We start from the raw sequence: 18,421 nt of genomic DNA on the forward strand, positions 1-18,421 counted from the left end.
GCTTAACCTCCTTGCATCTCACTTCCTTTATCTTCAAAACATGGGTTAAATGGTTTGTGCATTCTCCCTCCAGTTCCTAAATCCTAGAATTCTACAGAGCCCCTCATATCTCTACTGAAAAATCAACCAGGTAAGTAGTCGTGGAACATCACGTGCTTCAGGCTGGATCCAGTTCGAGCCCTGACCCCTTACCCTCGATCACCTACCACATTAGCAATGACTAATCAAAATGTTATTGATCAACAACAGTGAACAAGTAGTCAACAAGGCCACTGAAACACCTGGATTTTCCCACAATAGTGAAATAATAAACTGGTACAATCTCCAAAAGGCAATTTTGCTTCTATACCAAAAGTCCTCTTCAAAGCCAGGACCTATGACCCACTTCATTATAGAAATATTTATTAGTCATTTGAAAAATGGATGTAAACAGTAGGTCCACCTGCAGACAAATTACACAAACAATTAAATTGCACTCATGATAATGGTGATTTAGAATATTTAATGACATAGGCAAACACAAAATGTTAAACAAGGGAAGCAGGATATAAAATAATATACATGGCATGACCAATAATTGTATATAATGTATGAATATGCTCTATATTACCAGGCATATATATAAACTATTTATAAATAACACTAAGAGGACAGATGACATGTGAACAACAGGGAGTATTTTATTTTCTTCTTTGATGTTTCCATATTCCAAAATCTCTATTTTCACATGTAATAATGTCATAGTCCAAGGAATTTTTAGTCTATGTACAGCATTGTAGGACACAAAACAATGAGGACTCCAGAAATTACTAACTCAGTCTTCCTGTTACCCTATTACACGCTTTAGGAAGTGTAATAGGGTAATAGAGACATCCCTAGAGGCTGGCAGGGCAGGGGGAGGGATTCACCAGTAAAATTTAGGTTTACAGAATAGTGCTTAAGAGCACTGACTCTAGAGCTAGATTTTGCCAAAATCAAATCCTAGCCCTGCCATTTATCAACCATGTGAGTTTAGGCACGTCAGTCCAACTCTCAGACTCAGTCTTCTCCTCTATAAAATAGGACTGCTCTCAGTTCCTTCCTCACAGAGTTCTTGTGAGAAGTAAACAAATTCAGTTAGGAGTTTTAGGGCGGTGTCTGACACACAGTAAGCATACGTTAGTACTGAGACAATGATTAGAAGGGCATTTTAGACTACATATGCATAATACCTTAATAGCTCACCCTTTTGCTGAATTCTTACTTGGTGAGAGAGACATATACAACTCACACCTCACACTTCTGTGAAGGAAGGACTATCATTATGCCCAATCTATATAAGAAACCTAAAAGATGAACTGCCCAAGGTAAGCGGCTGAACCAGCATCTGATCCCATGCTAATGTGACCCCAGAACACACGCTCTTAACCACGACACCATGACAGAGCCGCAAATAAGTTCGCCCTGAGCAGCCGGTGGACCTTTGAAGAGTCCAGGAACTATAGCTGACAGGATGCACAGAACTGGAGAATGAAAATCAGATGAGTGAGTTAAAGCCCTAATTCATTAAGCAATTGGGAGCTAATAAAGATTTCTAAGCAAAGCAGTTAGTTACAGGACAAAAGAGTAACGTAAGGAAATTAGTCTGGTAGATAAACATGGGATATGTTGGAATGGGGTTTTTGAGAGATTATAGACAAAGCAGCTGGTGTGGTGATAAGGGACTGACCGGGCTAGGTGAGAAGATAAGGAGAAAACAGCGGGGCAACTTAAAAAAAACTGCTTTGAAGGAAAAATTATGAGAACTTAGAAACACTACATGCTGGGAGCAAAACAAAAACAAAAAACAGGGACAAACAAGCCACATCCCACAACCCAAAGAGGGCCGGACTAGAAACGCTTCCTTTTACTTTGATTTCTGTAAATTTGGTGAATATTTAGTGGCATTCCTTATTTATAAAACATCTTTTTAAAAAGCTGGCCAGCAATAGCACAAAGCAAAGCGTCACGCAACACTGTGGTCTGTAGGAGCAACGTGGAGTGAGGGAAAAGGTATGCTGCCCTAAGCGACAAAGGTGATTAGCAAGGAATCATAGGACATGAGCATCTCCTGTGTAAAGGAAGCTGCAATTTACAAAATCAAGATAAAGCATCCACTAATGGCTAATGCTGACAAAGGGCCCAGGTCTGATAACATCTCCCAGGACAAAGACAAGCTGATTTACCCCTTGTTTTAAAGAGGCAGCCAGAGCTTGCCAACAAAAATATTTGATTGATCTAATTAACTTACTGAACTGAGGAAAACAGTGCCAAAAATCATGTGTACTCACAGACTGGCCCTTCCAGGACAAAGCAGTGTCGCATAAAAGCCTATCCTTCAACTTAAACGTTCACGCTCATTAAAAGGGACTGAAACCCAGCAGTACTCAGCAGGCAGGAGCTTAATGAATATTACTGGAGAGTGATGACACAGACAGGAGTCTTAAAAGAATGAGCTCTCACGTTGGAAAAGAGGAAGATACATCAAGGACTGCCAAAATGTATGCGTGGCGGTTAAAGTGCAACTCCCAGCCCAGGCCAGGCAATCTGACTTCAGTCCACCTGCATTAACATTCCCACTCTCGACTTCAATGGTTTATTAACCTAATGATAATGTCTGTCTTCACTCGAGGTGATTAGCAAATAGAAGCGATGTCTGTTGAGTCCCGCAAAGTCATTCACTCATTCAACAAATGTTCTCGGGCACTTAGCATGTGCAGGTAATAAATGACTGTCTCTATCTAGTTTTGTTGCTAAAGCCAGAGAGGGTCTAAAATCCAGTTTGGTGTCCTTAAAAAAAAAAAAAAAAAAAACTTCATGAAGAGAGATGAACAACCCACAGAAAAGGAAAGTGACAACACTAGCTTCTCCTAATAGTGTGCAGACAACAAGGGATGGCAGACTCTCGAGTTACAATTAGAGGGTACATATATATTTCCAAAAAGCACATTTTCTTCTTCAGGAAATGTATTATTCAACTGTGTCTCTCCCTTGGACTCTGGCTCAAGTCGGTACAAGGAAAATTTTAAGTAGTTGTTTATCCAAGTTGTCTTGCCTGTTCTACCTTCAACACCTCTGCTTAGAAGGACCCTTGGTCCAGGAAGCTGTAAGCAGCTCACACTCGTGGAGCCCTGGGTCGGCTGGGTGTGACCTGAGGAGCTGCGCAGGCTGCCTGACTTGGGAACACAGGACACCCTCCGAGGACATAATGGGAACAGAACAGACTCAGCCATATAAGCTGATTATTACTATTTTTTATTTTCTAAACTTACTTTTACCTCTAAGACCTTCTATAAAAACAACTTATCAGTTCACGTCTAAAGTAAGGATAATTTATTACACCCAATTTTACTGCTTCGAGTCTCTTTTGAATACCCTTGAACTTGAAAAATGAGTCACTTTGTATCATCTTATATTGAATGATGAAAGTCATTTATGTGAGAAATTTTTCACAGGAACAGAAAACAAAATGTTGATTTTACCAGTTGAGAATTACTGATATTTAAGTATCCAAAAAACTAAAACTAAATAGAGCTATAGTTAAAAAAAAAAAAATAAACACATCAAACTTCAGTTTTCAGTAAGAATTGTTTTGAAAGGTATTTTTACAGATACTGTAGCTTTTAGAATGATGTTTTCTCTGCAAAGAAAACCTGCCCCTCACCCGGTTGAAGACCAGTCTTAGTCAACTACTCAATTTTGTTAGCATATAGCCCTATAGGAAGGAACAACTGTAAATACTCTATTGCAATTAAGATGATAACTGGTAGATTAACAGAAAATGTCATTCAAGGCAGAGAATCATTTAAAATGACATATATACACATCTTAAACACCTTCTTTTATCAAGAACCATAAAAAAGTAAATTTACTTGCCAATATTTTCACATTGCAAGCTATTTTCTTCAAGTACAAGCGTACTAACTGAAGTTCAAAGTTACCTTCCTTGCATGAACCTCATAAGGTATAGGCTCATAATGCACAATATAACATTTCCAGTGTGGCTACTCAAAGTTGAGAAACATCTCAGTGTGAATTTAAGTGTAAAATCTTTTCATCTTTTAAACATCTTTCCAATCTGTTAGAGTTATCTCTTCCCCATCTGATTCAACAGCAATGTCATAACGGCAACTTGCCCATATTTAGTCTTTACAAAGACTTCAACTTCATAGAAACAGCTCTGTTTTCACACACATATTTTATCAGTTTGTATGTTGTCTGATGAAGTTACCTAATTGCTGTAACAATGCACACAGCTCAGCCAGGGGAGAAGCCTGTGAACACCCAGCAAGTCGTCAACCAGACAGAACACTCCGCAGGAGGTGGGCAGCGTGGTTTCGAGAGAGAAGAGAGAGAACCGAAGGTCCTGGGAACCACTGAAAAAGGTTAAGAGAACTCCCGTTACATGACAAGAAAGAAGCCAGTTGTGTTTTCAAGAGCTAATCTCTAGCTTAAAAGGGTATCTCCAGGCAAAGTTATGTCCTGTTTAGAGAACATGTCAGTTAACGTCTCTCGGGGAGGGAACTTCTGTGTCTTTCTCAGCAGCCCTTGGGGGAGAAGTGCTAGAGAGTGGTTCTTTTTGAGAAAGGAAGCATGTACAGCTATCCTGTATAGCCCAAGGTGGTCCCAGAGTGTAGTTTCCAGTGGCTACTCTGGACATTAATCCCTAGCAGACAAGCTGGTGGGAAAACTGCCGGCTGGTGAGAAAAACCTGACACACAGATTGCGAACAGAGTCTCCCGCACCACAGTTTCCCCTCACCAAACACGCACACGCTCAAAAGATGCTGCTCCGTACCCACACAAGAGTATTACAACTGGCAGTCAGAATACTAAATCTAGCTCCCTGCCTTACTCTTTTATTACTATTATTTTCATTTGGAGATCTGAAGGTACGGTATTCATGATCCAGTCTGCCACAGACTCTACCCCTCCCTATGGTCTCACACCTGTCTCGGCCCAGTGGGAAGGCCACTGAAGCAGCTGGGTATCATACACACATTTTGGTTTGTCTCTTGGTAACACCAGGAATGCTTTTAGAGAGAAGGTATTGCCTTGGCAGCAGCACTCAACCCCACCACTCAAGAAAGACCAGAGCATTCACTTACTGCGAACAAACAGAAACGACTGAGGAATGGCTCAGAAACTTGAGCCTTCAGGAGAACCATGGGAGAACATTGTAAAAATGCAGATTCCTTGGAGCCCTAATCCTTCAGCTTCTGATGCAGTAGGTCCAGGAATCTGCGTTTTAATAAGCATCCGAGGTACATACTTTTTTACATTGGTACAAGAGACATAATAATAAAAGTATGAACAATGAGCACTGTATGTGCTCCCCAGGCCATGCTCCAAGCCCTTTACCCGTAATGACTTGATCCTTGGAGTACCCGCATGAGGTAAATATGCTTATTATCCCCACATTACGAATGAGAAAGCTGAAGAAGAGAGATTAAGAAGCATGCCTCTGCTGACTCAGCTAGTGAGGGGAAGAGCAGGAATGAAAAACTAGGCCATTTTGCTCAAGGGCACACAGTCAACTGCCCGCCTATACCACACACTACCACCTTGGCCTAAGGGAAGCCGTCACACATAAAATACAAACCCCTAAAGGTTTGCAGCTTCTGACTCAGCAAAAGCCCCTTTTTGGGTTGCGGGGGAGCCCACTAGTCCCAGGGATGCCCATTTCCACATTCGTCACCATTCTTCACGTAAAAATAAAGAGTTTCTTTTGCTTGTTACAATTCAAGAAGCTGTAGAGCTGGCAAAAGAGACTGTGAATAGGATAAATGATCAGACTCAGGGGCCCCCATTCTGAAGCAGGAGTGTAACATCTTGTGAAAGCTCCTGACAGCATGAAATAAAAGGGAGTCCTTATATCCTCCCAACTGAAGATGTGAGAAAGGGGAAGACAATAGCCCACTTATTAAAAAAGCTAAAAATATTCCAACCCGATTCCTCCACAGTTACCCCAAGCTGAAAAATCATGATCAATCTTAGAGGGTCTCTGAGGAACGAATCAAAAGGCCATGCTGGCTAGACAGAGAGTTCTGAGACTAAACACCATGAACATGATCCATAAAAGGAAAAATTGATAAATTGAACCTCATCAAAATTTTAAAAACTTCTTACTCTCTTAAAGCTTATGTGAAGAAGATGAAAAGACAAAATAAAGACTGGCAAAAAAAAAAAAATCTGCAAATGACACATCTGACAAAGTGTCTAGAATACTCAAAAACTCTCAAAACGCAACAGCAAAAATAAATAATCCAATTAGAAAATGGGCAAAAGCTGTGTATGGACATTTACCACAATGACATCTATCAATGACCACAATATACATCTATCAAAATAAGCTAAAAAATTTTTTAAAGAGTGACAAATTCCAAATGTTGGTGAGGAGGCAAAGAAACTGCATCACTCACACACCTCTGGTGGGAAGTGAACCAGTAAGACCACCGTTTTGGTAACATGTAACGGCCATACAACCCAGCAACTGACCTCCTGCATATTTATTACAAACAATGAAACTTAACTTCGCACCAAACCCTACGCCAGAGGCTCACAGCAGCTTTCTTTGTAACAATCAAAAACTAGAATCAGCCCAGATGTCCAACAGGTAAACAGTTAAACAAATCAAACCACATCCATACCATGAAATATGACTCATCAGTAAAAAGTAACTATTGCTAATAGCTACAGCTTGAGGAAATTCCAGGGAATTGTGCTGAACGAAAAAGGATGCATACTACACAACTCCATTTATAGAACATTTTTGAAATGACAAAAATAAATGGAGGACGGATTAGTGGTTGCCAGGGGTTAGGGACGGGAAGAGAAGGGTTGGGAAGGCAGGAGGGAAGTGGCATGATTGCAAAAAGGGAACTGCCAGGGCGCCTGGGTGGCTCAGTGGGTTAAAGCCTCCACCTTCGGCTCAGGTCCTGATTCCAGGGTCCTGGGATCGAGCCCCTAATCAGGCTCTCTGCTCAGCAGGGAGCCTGCTTCCTCCTCTCTCTCTGCCTGCCTCTCTGCCTACTCTCTCTCTCTGTCAAATAAATAAAATCTTTAAAAAAGAAAAACAAGGCAGGGGAGAAGGATTGCGATGTCAGAACCCTTCAGTATCTTGCCTGTGGTGGGGGCACACAAAACCTACATGGATGGTAAACTTGTCCAGAACTTCAGGTAATACAGGCACTCACAAAAATGAGAACAAATAAAACTGGGGAAGGTCTGTGGATGGTATCAATGTCAATATCCTGGTTTTAATATTATACTCTAGTTTTGCAATCTATTTCCATGAGGGAAACACGGCAAAGAGTACAAGGAGTTTCCCTGCATTATTTCTTAGAGCAGCCTGTGATTTTACAATTATCTCAAAAAAAAAAAAAAAAAAAAAAAAGTCCATGATCCCAAGTGTGTAGGTGAAATCAAGCACTGCGTCCTTTCACTGGGAAGGTAAAATGGCACACCCTTTCCGGAGGTCATTTGTCAATGCTATCAAAAGTGAGAAACAGGGGCGCCTGGGTGGCTCAGTGGGTTAAGCCGCTGCCTTCGGCTCAGGTCATGATCTCAGGGTCCTGGGATCGAGTCCCACATCGGGCTCTCTGCTCAGCAGGGAGCTGGCTTCCTTCCTCTCTCTCTGCCTGCCTCTCTGCCTACTTGTGATCTCTCTCTGTCAAATAAATAAAAATAAAAATCTAAAAAAAAAAAAATTTAAAAAAAAAAAAAAGTGAGAAACACACCCTTTGATCCAATGATTCAATCATTAGGTGATTAATGATAATGAATAATTTATGACATATCAAACATTTAGTTACAAGGGCATTTATTTCAACAGCGCTTTCTTAAAGACTAGAAACAACTAAATGCGGTACGTCCAAACAATGAGGTTCCAGCTGGTCATCAAAATAACCTTTGGGAGTAAAACCAGTGACCTGGAAAGACAGTTCAAACATAGGTAGTTCCATTAATAGTCATTCAATTCCTGCTAAGTGCCAGGCTCTGCTGTTGCATCCTGAACTCTGACCATGTCCCACAAAGCGCAGTCCCCATGCTCATTAAGCTGTATGGTCTGGTGGACTGGTGGCTGTTTGTTCCAGGTAAGAAGACACTACACATACATCTCTTTGTGTGATTACACACAAAATGCATGTGCATACGCATGTGTACAAATATGCTCATACAATTTAAATTCAGGAAGGACACAACCCAAAATGTAAATAAATAGTGGTTATTTCTGGAAAGTGGGGTTGTGTGTGTGTTTAATTTTGTTTTGTTTATCTGTGTATTCTAAATTTCTACAATTAACAAGTTTCACTGGTATTAATTTTAACTATTGAAGGAAAAAAGGCTCGTCCCCAGAGAGGGTTTCTGTCTTTGTTTTCGCTTTTTAGTTTCTTTTGATTTCTACTGGGATGCAATCAGAGTGAAATTTTTTTAAATCTTGTTCCAAAGAACTCAAAGACCTCCTCATTTGTCATTGTGAATAAAGGCAAGCTAACCCAACTGGATTACACCTCAGGATAAGAATTACACACATCCAAAACAATTACACAAATTCACAAACTCACATTTGTGAGCCATTCCTAGCCCGTGGATTGAGCTGGGGTTTCTATTTCAGGCAGTTTGTATTATTTGCTTTTGCTAATTTCTTTTCATCAAAAAAAAAAAAAAAAGGCAGATTAGAGAAAAAAATTTAATGCAGATATGAAAAACAACCACAACTAATATCATTCACCCAGACAAAAAAGAACTATGTTAAACTCCAGATATACTACTTTAAACCCACATCTACGTGTAAATATTTGCCAGTTCATGTGGTTACCCTAAGATGGGCTTGCATTGCACATACTGATTTTAAAGCTGTGTAAATTTTTTTGGTTAACAATACATTCTATTCTAATGACATATTTTAACATTAAATATGTATATTTAACCAATCTACTAATGGCTGGGGATCTACAGTCATAAACAGTGGACAATAAATATTTTTTACTAAACATTTGAGCCCATCCTCAGTTTCATGAAAAGCCCAGGAGTAGAAATGTAAGGGTACACACACATCTGAAAGCTTTTGATATAAGTGGGTGCCCAGAGAACTGTACTGGTCTACACTCCAAACACCTAGTGTGGGAATGAAAGTGATTCAGTTTCTATGTTCTCACTAATGCTGCTGACCAACAATAAAGATTAACTTGTTCTTAGATTCTCTAGAATTTCACTTTTGGGGAGAAAAAAATCTTTTTTTTTTTTTTTTAAGATTTTATTTATTTATTTGACAGACAGAGATCACAAGTAGGCAGAGAGAGAGAGGAGGAAACAGGCTTCCCGCTTAGCAGAGAGCCGGATGTGGAACTCGATCCCAGGACCCTGGGATCATGACCTGAGCCAAAGGCAGAGGCTTTAACCCACGGAGCCACCCAGGTGGCCCGAGAAAAAATCATTTTAATAGCAAATCAAAACAGAGGACTTATATGGCTGTCAGTTAAATTAGAAATTTTTAATTTGTCAATTTCACTTTAATTGCAGAAATTGGTCAGACCCTCTAAGGCAAACGAAACTGTTCAGTCAACAATTTTTATTTTGATAATTATTGTAGATTCATATCTGACATCTCCAAATCTTTAGCTACGGAGATCAGCCTTTCCACCAAAAACTTCCAGGCTAAGACGGGGTGGCCCTCTCCTAGTAACTGCCTCCTAGGCAATGTGGGAATAAATGAGATGATGCACGTGCCACACACCTGCTGTCATGTGCTGTACAACAGCCCAGTGCTCGACACATAGTAAAAAGTCCAAAAATGTTATTTACTACAGGTTTGGGTTTTTTTTGTTTTTTGTTTTTAAGATTTTATTTGAGAGAGAGAGAGAGAGCGTGCACATACACAGAAGCAAAGAAAGAGAGAGAAGCAGACTCCCTAATGAACAGGGGTCTGACGGGGGGGCTTGATCCCAGGACCCCAGGATCATGACCTGAGCCAAAGGCAGACACTTAACCAACTGAGCCACACAGGCTCCCCCCATTTTAGGGTTCTGTCATAAGTAACATAACTTTAACTGACTTAAGGAGGACTGAAATACAAGGTATTTCAATCCTTTTTTATTTTTACAGATGAGGAAACTTGGGTTCACAAAGCTAGGCCTAGAACTCACAGCTTCTTGATGTCGGGCTAACACTTTTGCTCTAACGCTAGGTTTCCTCTGCACAGAGTGAAGGCTTAGAGACACCTTAATTCACACAATTACGCTTAATCAGAGCAATCTGCAATTTGAGATTTAAGCCTACATGCTCAAAATACACTTGGTTTATAGATATCTGCCTGGTTAAATAATAATTCTCCAAAGCAGATATTTTAAGTTGCAGCCTAAAAGCAAATGGGTTTATATCTACCCCAGAAGATGATGAAATGATTGATTATAAATCTCTCCTCTGATAGAGGGTTTCTGATTGCATCAGACAGAGGGCATGAAGACTAATTAAAAATGCTCATACATTCATCACCACTGATTGTGCATAATCCACTCCTGAAAGTATGAGTGCACTACCTTCGCCAAATGACAGCGGAAACAGATGAAATTTCCACTTACAAGTCCCAGAGGCTATCTGTCTCGATTTCAGGGTAAATGGGCTTTCCCTAATGACTTAAATCACAAACAGCACGACAGTTCAAAAACCCTAGACCAAATTTCACTATTCTATCTGAGCAGGGGCTGGCCAGGCCCCATCACATGGTATATGATCAATAAGTAATTACAGATGAATTGGTAAATGGGTCTATGGGCGTACTTTAGAGATTTTCAAAACTTACTTTTCTAGGTGCCTCCACAATTGGAAACCACAATGTGTGTTCCAGTGAGCTAAAGAAAATACATCCTGGAGTGCCTGGGTGGCTCAGTCTGTTAAGCGTCTGCCTAAACTCGGGTCATGATCCCAGGGTCCTGGAATCGAGCCCTGGGTCAGGAGGCCTGCTCCGTGGGGAGTCTGCTTCTCCATCTCCCTCTGCCTACCACTCCCCCTGCTTGTGCTCTTTCTCTCTCCCTGTGTGTGTCAAATAAATAAATAAAATCTTTAAAATAAAGAAAGCAAGAAAACACATTCTATATGCCACTCAAAACAGCCCTTACACTAGTTCTCTCAGACACTCACTCCAGTGACTGGTTTGTACCGATCTCTCTTCACTCCTTTTGGGGCTACAATTATTATCTGGCAGTCAGCATGGCTGCAATCACCTGCAAAAACATCACTGAGGTAAAACACTGACACATGCTTTCTAACAAGGAGAGCGACAGATGGCCCTCACCTTGTCCTCTAAGAGAACCTCTACTCACACCACACACCACATGCCCCTGAGCTGAGAAAGAAAGGATGGGAGTAGGCTGATGGTCAATCTGTGCTCTCCTCCTCCTCCCCAGGAAATATCTGTCTCGCCCCCCCCCCCACTTCACCCCTACCCCAGAAAGTCACCAGCACACGCCTCCCCTTTGACCTGATCCCAGAGTAAAAATACCGTGAGGGTGTGAAAGGAGGAGACTCTACCCATCAAGCCGGCTGAGAGGGCCCCAGGGCAGAAGGAGCATTTACCAGCATTGCTGCTCCTGGAGGCCCCTGGGGCTCCTCCATGTGTCTGCCCTGGGAGCAACCAGGGGATGTGGAGAGGAACAGATTCTGTCTGGTTCCCGGAGCAGGCACCCCAAGAGGGCATGTTTGGAGTCCTGGCTTAAACCTCAAAATCCTGTTGAATGAAGAGATCTGTCATACTCCTACTAGCCTTTGAGTCCCATGCTGTATAAAGGATCTGACAAATGAAAATGGATTCAAAATGCATCACCTGCATTAATAGCAAGGAAAAGAGTTTCAAAATTAATGGTAATTCAACATAGCAACCCTAAGCCTATGGTGGAAGATGGAAAAAATGAGGAGTCTCTGAGCTTGAGAAGTCATCCTAGTTGAGCAATAACTGGACAAAATCAAGATAAGATATAAACCAAACAATAGCAAAATTGTTATGCAGCTGCTCACCACCACCTCGAAAAACAATCAAATAGCAACACTGAATTATGCCATGCCACACATCCACATACTCCATGTCCCTCCACATGAATTACTAGCAAGGGAAATTCACATTTTCTGTTTTGTAACTTTCTTAGACATTCTTAATATGAACCTCCGTTGTTTTTTTTGTTTTGTTTTTGTTTTTTTTAAATTCTTGCCCTCTTTACTTCATTCGGTTCTTTACATTTCCCTCACTGGGTCATGGAGATTCACATTCTGACCCAGGCTCTGCCCCAATAGAGATCAATGTAGTTTACACACGTATCAACGATCCTCCATTTTCTCAATAAATCATTCAATAAATTCTATCCGCACCACAGGTTCAGTGCTAAGTACAGGAATACAAGACAGAATAAGTCAAGCATGGTACCTGTTTCTTAAGGAGCTCAGTCTATAAAAATCAGGGTTAGATATGAAATCAACAATGCTTAAGTTTTCAAGTTTTTTATTTCCGTGTTCTCCCTCTTCCTCCTGATTCTCAGGGCTCCAGCTTCACCTCTTTCACGTGCATTCTTAATCACCCCTGGCCCCTCGAAAACCGTCAGTGCCATATGAAAATGCTATGCTCTAGCATAAGGATTTAGCCAGATTGGCTCACAAGGCAAAAGAAAGGGGAAAAGACAGGAGAGATAATCTATTTAAAAAAAAAAAAAATCAAGGTCTCAAAAAAAATGTACAGCAGCAGTGGTTCAGAGGAAAGCTGCATGTGAGTACAGGTTATGGGGGAAATGGGCAGGGGAGAAGAAGAGAGCATAACCATCTCCTCCTCCTCAAAAATTGGAACCTGATCCCCTGAAAGCCTGGTCACTGGGTCACTCAGTCCTAATTGCTTAATGAAAGTGTACAAATCAGCAGATATTATGCCTGAGCGTTCCAAATGTCCCTAATTATGACCAAGTAGATGAAGGCCTTAAAAAAAAAGAAAAAAAAAAAAATCACACTTCACCTTATTGAAAGGGTTGCTGGCATATCATTAATTAAAACACCTCAGTCCCAACCACATTAGAAACATGATAATTATCTTCATACGAAATTTGCTTTTTAACACTTGAAGAGCTTCAAACCCTAGTATGACAACAGATTATAAACAAAAAAGCCATGCATTAAGGCTCCTGTCCATTACTATGTTGCTGCAGCTCAAAGTTAAGAGCTCCCCCCTTTGGGAAGAATGAGCATTCACAGTCCTGAGAAGGAAATGCAACAATTACCACCATTATCATTGCAATATTAGCAGCACTTACCTTTTCTAGAGTCATTACCATGTGCGATGGACTGTACTAAGTATTTTGTCAGGTTTGTTTTGTTCTGTTTTGTTTTAACATGCTTCAAGCTCAGAGAGACTGAATAACTTGCAAAAGGTCACCCAACCAGGGCATGTCAGAGCAGGGAATTGAATCCCCAGCTGTCTGGCTCCAATATCTACAGTCGCTACAGAGCCACCAAAAAGGTGATGTCAAAGGAGGGGATGGGGGCAAGAAAGAGAGGGAGCTGGCAACTGCATCTGTATTTTCCCAAAGTACAGCTTCTAAGACAAAAAACCATTAGAAACACAGAAGTTAAAGCTGAATGACTACAGAAGCCAAAGAGAAATCCAAAGAATTCCCCAAACAGGTACCAGAAAACCTGCCTTCTCTCCCACAGCTGGTAAAATCTGAACCAAGAGAAAAAACGATAAGGCTGTAGCAGGAGGGAACAGTGACTCATCAAGAAGGAGCCGACCTGGGGCGCCTGGGTGGCTCAGTGGGTTAAAGCCTCTGCCTTCGGCTCAGGTCATGATCCCAGGGTCCTGGGATTGAGCCCCGCATCGGGCTCCCTGCTCAGCAGGGAATCTGCTTCCCTCTCTCTCTCTCTGCCTGCCTCTCTGCCTACTTGTGATCTCTGTCTGTCAAATAAATTTTAAAAAATCTTAAAAAAAAAAAAAAAAGAAGGAGCCGACCTGAGGCCAGGTTGGGAAAACAAAGGTTACTCAATGCAAACTGTACTATATGCCTCCTGTAATGCCAGCTGCCAGCCCTGGGCTGGGATGGTCTCTGGCATCCGAGTGCTGGAGAGGAATCACAAAGAGAACCTGTGAGGGCCGACTGAGCAGGACTGACAGGAGCTCCTCCAAGAACAGTCATCTCTACTGTTCCTCACCTCAGACCAAGATTCTCAGCTTGAGACCCTCCCTAACCCCACCCAAGTTCTGCCGTAATTGAAGGACCACAGTACTGATTTCAAAGCTCTGAGTTTTAACCATGTCTTCTCAATAACTGAAAACTCCCAAACTTTTTTAGAAGCTCTTTCCTTGAGGTGGAAAAAAACGAGAAGCTATCCTGGCTCTCAAGCACTAGGGAAAAGCTCACAGCCCCAGCCCCTCCCAGAACAAGAAGGAGCTGTCACTGTTTAAAGTTTCAGCATGGCCTTGCCTCGTCTTTGAATAACTCAAAAGTAAAAAAACATATCATGGCCTGGTAGAATAAAAGTGGGCATTCTTCAAATCCCAGCTCTGCCACCTACCACGTCTATAGCTTTAAGCAAAGTACCTAACCTCTTTTGGTCCAGCTTCCTCAGTGTCAAAACAGGGATAAAAAAGTCCACCATACTGGTGTCTTGTGGGCATTAAGCAAAAGCGTGTGTGTATTTCATCCTGTTGAGGTGCATACCCTGCCCACAATACCTTCCAAAGGAAATTGGTAATATTTCCAATCAATACTTGAGGGCAGCCTGAGGCAATGATTTCCCTACTAAAGGGCACACCACCACACACACACTCTCCCACACCACCAACAGCCTAGTCATACGGAACAGACACTGACATGACCAAGACTGGGAACCTGATCTAAAAGCAACTGATCCCTCCACTGGCCATCAACCAGTGATGTGCCTGAATCTCAGAGACAGATGATGGTTAGTTTAGCTCAACTTTTCAAATTCTCTCAGAGATTTCAATTAGGAAGTAAAGTCAGCCAGTAGCACGCAGAGAAGCAGACAGGCCCCAAGACAGACCAGCAACATGGAGAGTAGCTGGGTTAACAGGAAGGGCAGGTTCCCAGAATGACACCCCAAAACCCCTCAGCAGATGCCCCCAGAACTAGTGGGGGACCCAAGCAACCTTCTGATTTCAGCTTCCAGTTCTCAGCAAACCCCGCCCCTTCGCTTCCCAGAGCCTGGCTCTTTACTTTCCCAAGGTCCTAACGATAAGCTTCATGGGACTGGAAGCCACAGGAGCATGCGGGACCGGAAGCCACAGGAGCATGCATCTATCTGTTCTTTGCAACCAGAGATAAGGCAAGTAAGCGGCCTACACCCGCCTCTGAAACAGGCACATGAGGGCAGAGACTCCTTCTCCACGCTGCTTTCTAGGACCTCACTGACCAGATGAGGAAGGAGCAAGAACATGACCCATCCAGCCAAGAAAAGCTCCAGGTGCCCTCTACAGACCCAAGCCACCAGACAGAACAACTCAGGGGAGGGGACAGCCCTGTTACGACAATAAGTATACGAGATCTTTAAGAAGTTCCATGAAGGTAATTACCCAGTAAAGCACAAAAGCCCTCAAATCTTGGCCACCACGGAAGCCGCCTTGGAGGGAGAGAAGAGAAAAATAAGACTAATGCTTCTGGAGACTGAAACAAAGATAAATGCTGCTGTTTTCTCTGGAAGTTTTCATTATGGAATGAGGAAGCAAAACAGACTATCCAAGCCCTCTCAAAACAAAAAACAAAACAACAAAAGAAAGCCTCAAAGCACAGCCTCCCCGTTCCCCCCTCCCAAATATGTAATTTAGAAAATGACAGTCAAAGTAAGTAGCCGCATCAATCACGCACAAGCCATTGCATGAAGCCCTTCCCTACACCCGCCTCCTCCCAGCCTGGCCTCCAATCCCGCGCCAGAATTTCGGGAGCACCTTTGGGGTCCCTTTCCATTTATCATTTATTTTATTATCCGGCTTGCAACCCAATTTGTTCCACTTCATGTTCCTGGTTTAAATATGTGAGTTCTATATTTCAACAGCACGGACCATGGCTTTCAGCAGACCCCCCCGATGTCCATTTCACAGCTACCTGCTTCTATGCACCTCTCAAATCTGCATAGAACACAGAAAACGTCTTTGCTGTATGTTTAAAAAGAGGCAGCGGACGAGCACTTCTGCATAAATCAAACCTGGGGAGGGAGTCGGGGGTGCCCTAACGAGCCGAAGCATAATTTATCTAGATTTACTTCTCAGTCAGACCACTACTCGGCTGAGCCCGAAAATTGTCACTCCTGTTAGCTTTTCCTTCGGCCACCAGAAGGACCAGGCCCAAAGCAGCTGCTGTTTTGACAAAGTATTGGCTTCTCACAGGGGTGGGAGTAAGCAAAACAATTCAGATCTGAAGCCACTGGCCTGGGTCCGTTCAGTATGTTATGAGCAGTGCCTGAGCTAACGACGCTTGGGCTTCTGTTTCGAGCTACATGGTTTCATTCTGTTCTCTTACTGTACAAGACTCAGCGCCTTCCCAGCACTGAGTGGCAAGAGCTCAAGGTGATAAGCAGTGAATCACAACGAACTTCATTGAGTGTTTTCTTGCAGCCTATAAATAAAATCAGAATCTCTGAAACCCGTAAACCTTCTGAGGTCTGAACATCTCAAGATTATTCATTTCTAAACCACTCCGGGAAGGATATAAACAACAATCCAAAGAAGGCGGTCTGTCGCGAACAAAATTTCTTAATGCCCCAAAATTCACATTTTAATTGTCAAGACATGATGCTAAAGCACTGCAGACCTTTAACCTTCACGCCATGTTACCCCAAAAAACAAACACCTCACTTTCTGATACAGCTTAAAAAGTGCAGAGAGGTGAGCAGCAAAATGACCAGGTTCATGGAAAAGCTAAGGTTCTGCAATTATTCGTAGATGATGAAATCAATAAAAATGGACGAAATTTAACTCTTCGTTATGCCGCAGAGAGAATTCAAAATGTTTATTCAGCAGATGGCGAATAACTTTTCAGGAATCTGGGCAACTTTAAGTAGGGATTTTAATTTGTGGGTGGTATCTGAACAGGTTCTCTTCTCTCTGCCCCCCCCCCCATACACTATAAGCATAATGAAGAGTTAAATTCAAGGGCAGGACTTGGGGACTCTTTTTGGCACCACAGGAGCCTGGTTGCCCTGCCTCCCTCCCTTGCTGAACTCCCAGCAAAACCAAATCCCCTCACCCCCAGGAATTTAAACCAGAATTGGAAAATGCAAAACGAGTTTCTCTAGTTGCTTCAATAACTGGAACATAAACTCGGGAGGCATAAAGCAGCCCCGGTGAGCTAGGTGGAATGAAATCCAGTTTAGTCTGAGGAAAAGAAAAACAGGATAGAATGCTGAGCCAGCATTCCAGTTCCTGGTCTGAGCACAGCCTGAGCCGGAGTTCCTTGAGGTATCAGAACTCTTTCAATAAATTTCCCTTTTTACTTAATCAAGTAGTGGTTTCTCTTAATTTCAACCTAAAGGGCCAGGACTAGAATGGGGGGGGGGGTAAGTAATACTAGAACGATTCCTCAGGAGGTGAAAAATAAAATAATCATCAAAATTCATCAGAAAATATTTGATCAAAAGATATGGGAGCCAACATGCCATTTGAGAATTTGATTTCTTTTTTTAATCATGTATTTATTGTAGCGTCTTAGCTCAAAATCAAAGACCCTCAGTTTTCCATGTGTCAAATGGGTAGCACTTCTCTTCCAAGGTCATTTCTCGCACCCCTCCGTGATCCCAACCATACTGACTCACAGCAGCAAGTATCTCTTTCACCTTCCCTTGAATGTTAATTTGCTCACATTAAGCTTCTTCTCAGCTGCCTCTAGTGGCTTCCAGCTGCTCAACATTTCAAATTAAAACACCCAATGGTGCATCCAGCCACTGTCCTAACCAACCCAGCCATCACCCATGGTCATAAGACTCCTGCTCCAAGTTGAGAACATAGCACTTGCTGATGTTTCTACTTAAGAGTAAAGAAAGAGAAGAGATCCTAGAGTCTGGACACTTGGACACCAGTTGTGATTCCTCTACAAAACAGTTATCTTTAATTTCTACAGGCCTGATTCCTTCTCTACAAAATAAATGTGCTGGGAATTAACCACTGGCTGTTAGCTTTTTTTCTGCCCCAACACATCTAAAAGGTATGGCAAGAATACAAGAAAAATTAAGTAGGGATGCCTAGGCGGCTCAGTCAGTTAGCGTCTGCCTTGGCTCAGGTCATGATCCCAGGGTCCTGGGATGGAGTCCCACATTGGGCTCCTTGCTCAGCAGGGAGCCTTCCTCTCCCTCTGCCTGCTGCTCCCCCTGCTTGGTGCGCTCTCTCTCTCTCTCTCTCACTAATAAATAAATAAAATTTA

The 18,421-nt window shown here is 42.3% G+C and overlaps 1 protein-coding gene across 3 annotated transcripts in view; it reads right to left on the bottom strand.

Moving 5' to 3' along the window:
* The window catches only part of FHIP1A (FHF complex subunit HOOK interacting protein 1A), a 235,112-nt gene that overhangs the window by 105,599 nt on the left and 111,092 nt on the right, over positions 1–18,421 (bottom strand). The window contains exon 3 of one of the 3 annotated variants that reach the window (XM_059175466.1): positions 4,250–4,394. The exons of the other annotated variants lie outside the window; for them this stretch is intronic. The gene's annotated coding sequence lies outside the window, so the exon portion shown is untranslated. The remainder of the gene's footprint in view (positions 1–4,249; positions 4,395–18,421) is intronic. 3 annotated transcript variants of the gene reach the window in all.

This window comes from Mustela lutreola, chromosome 1, assembly GCF_030435805.1.
Source record: "Mustela lutreola isolate mMusLut2 chromosome 1, mMusLut2.pri, whole genome shotgun sequence".
Classification (NCBI taxonomy): Eukaryota; Metazoa; Chordata; class Mammalia; order Carnivora; family Mustelidae; genus Mustela; species Mustela lutreola.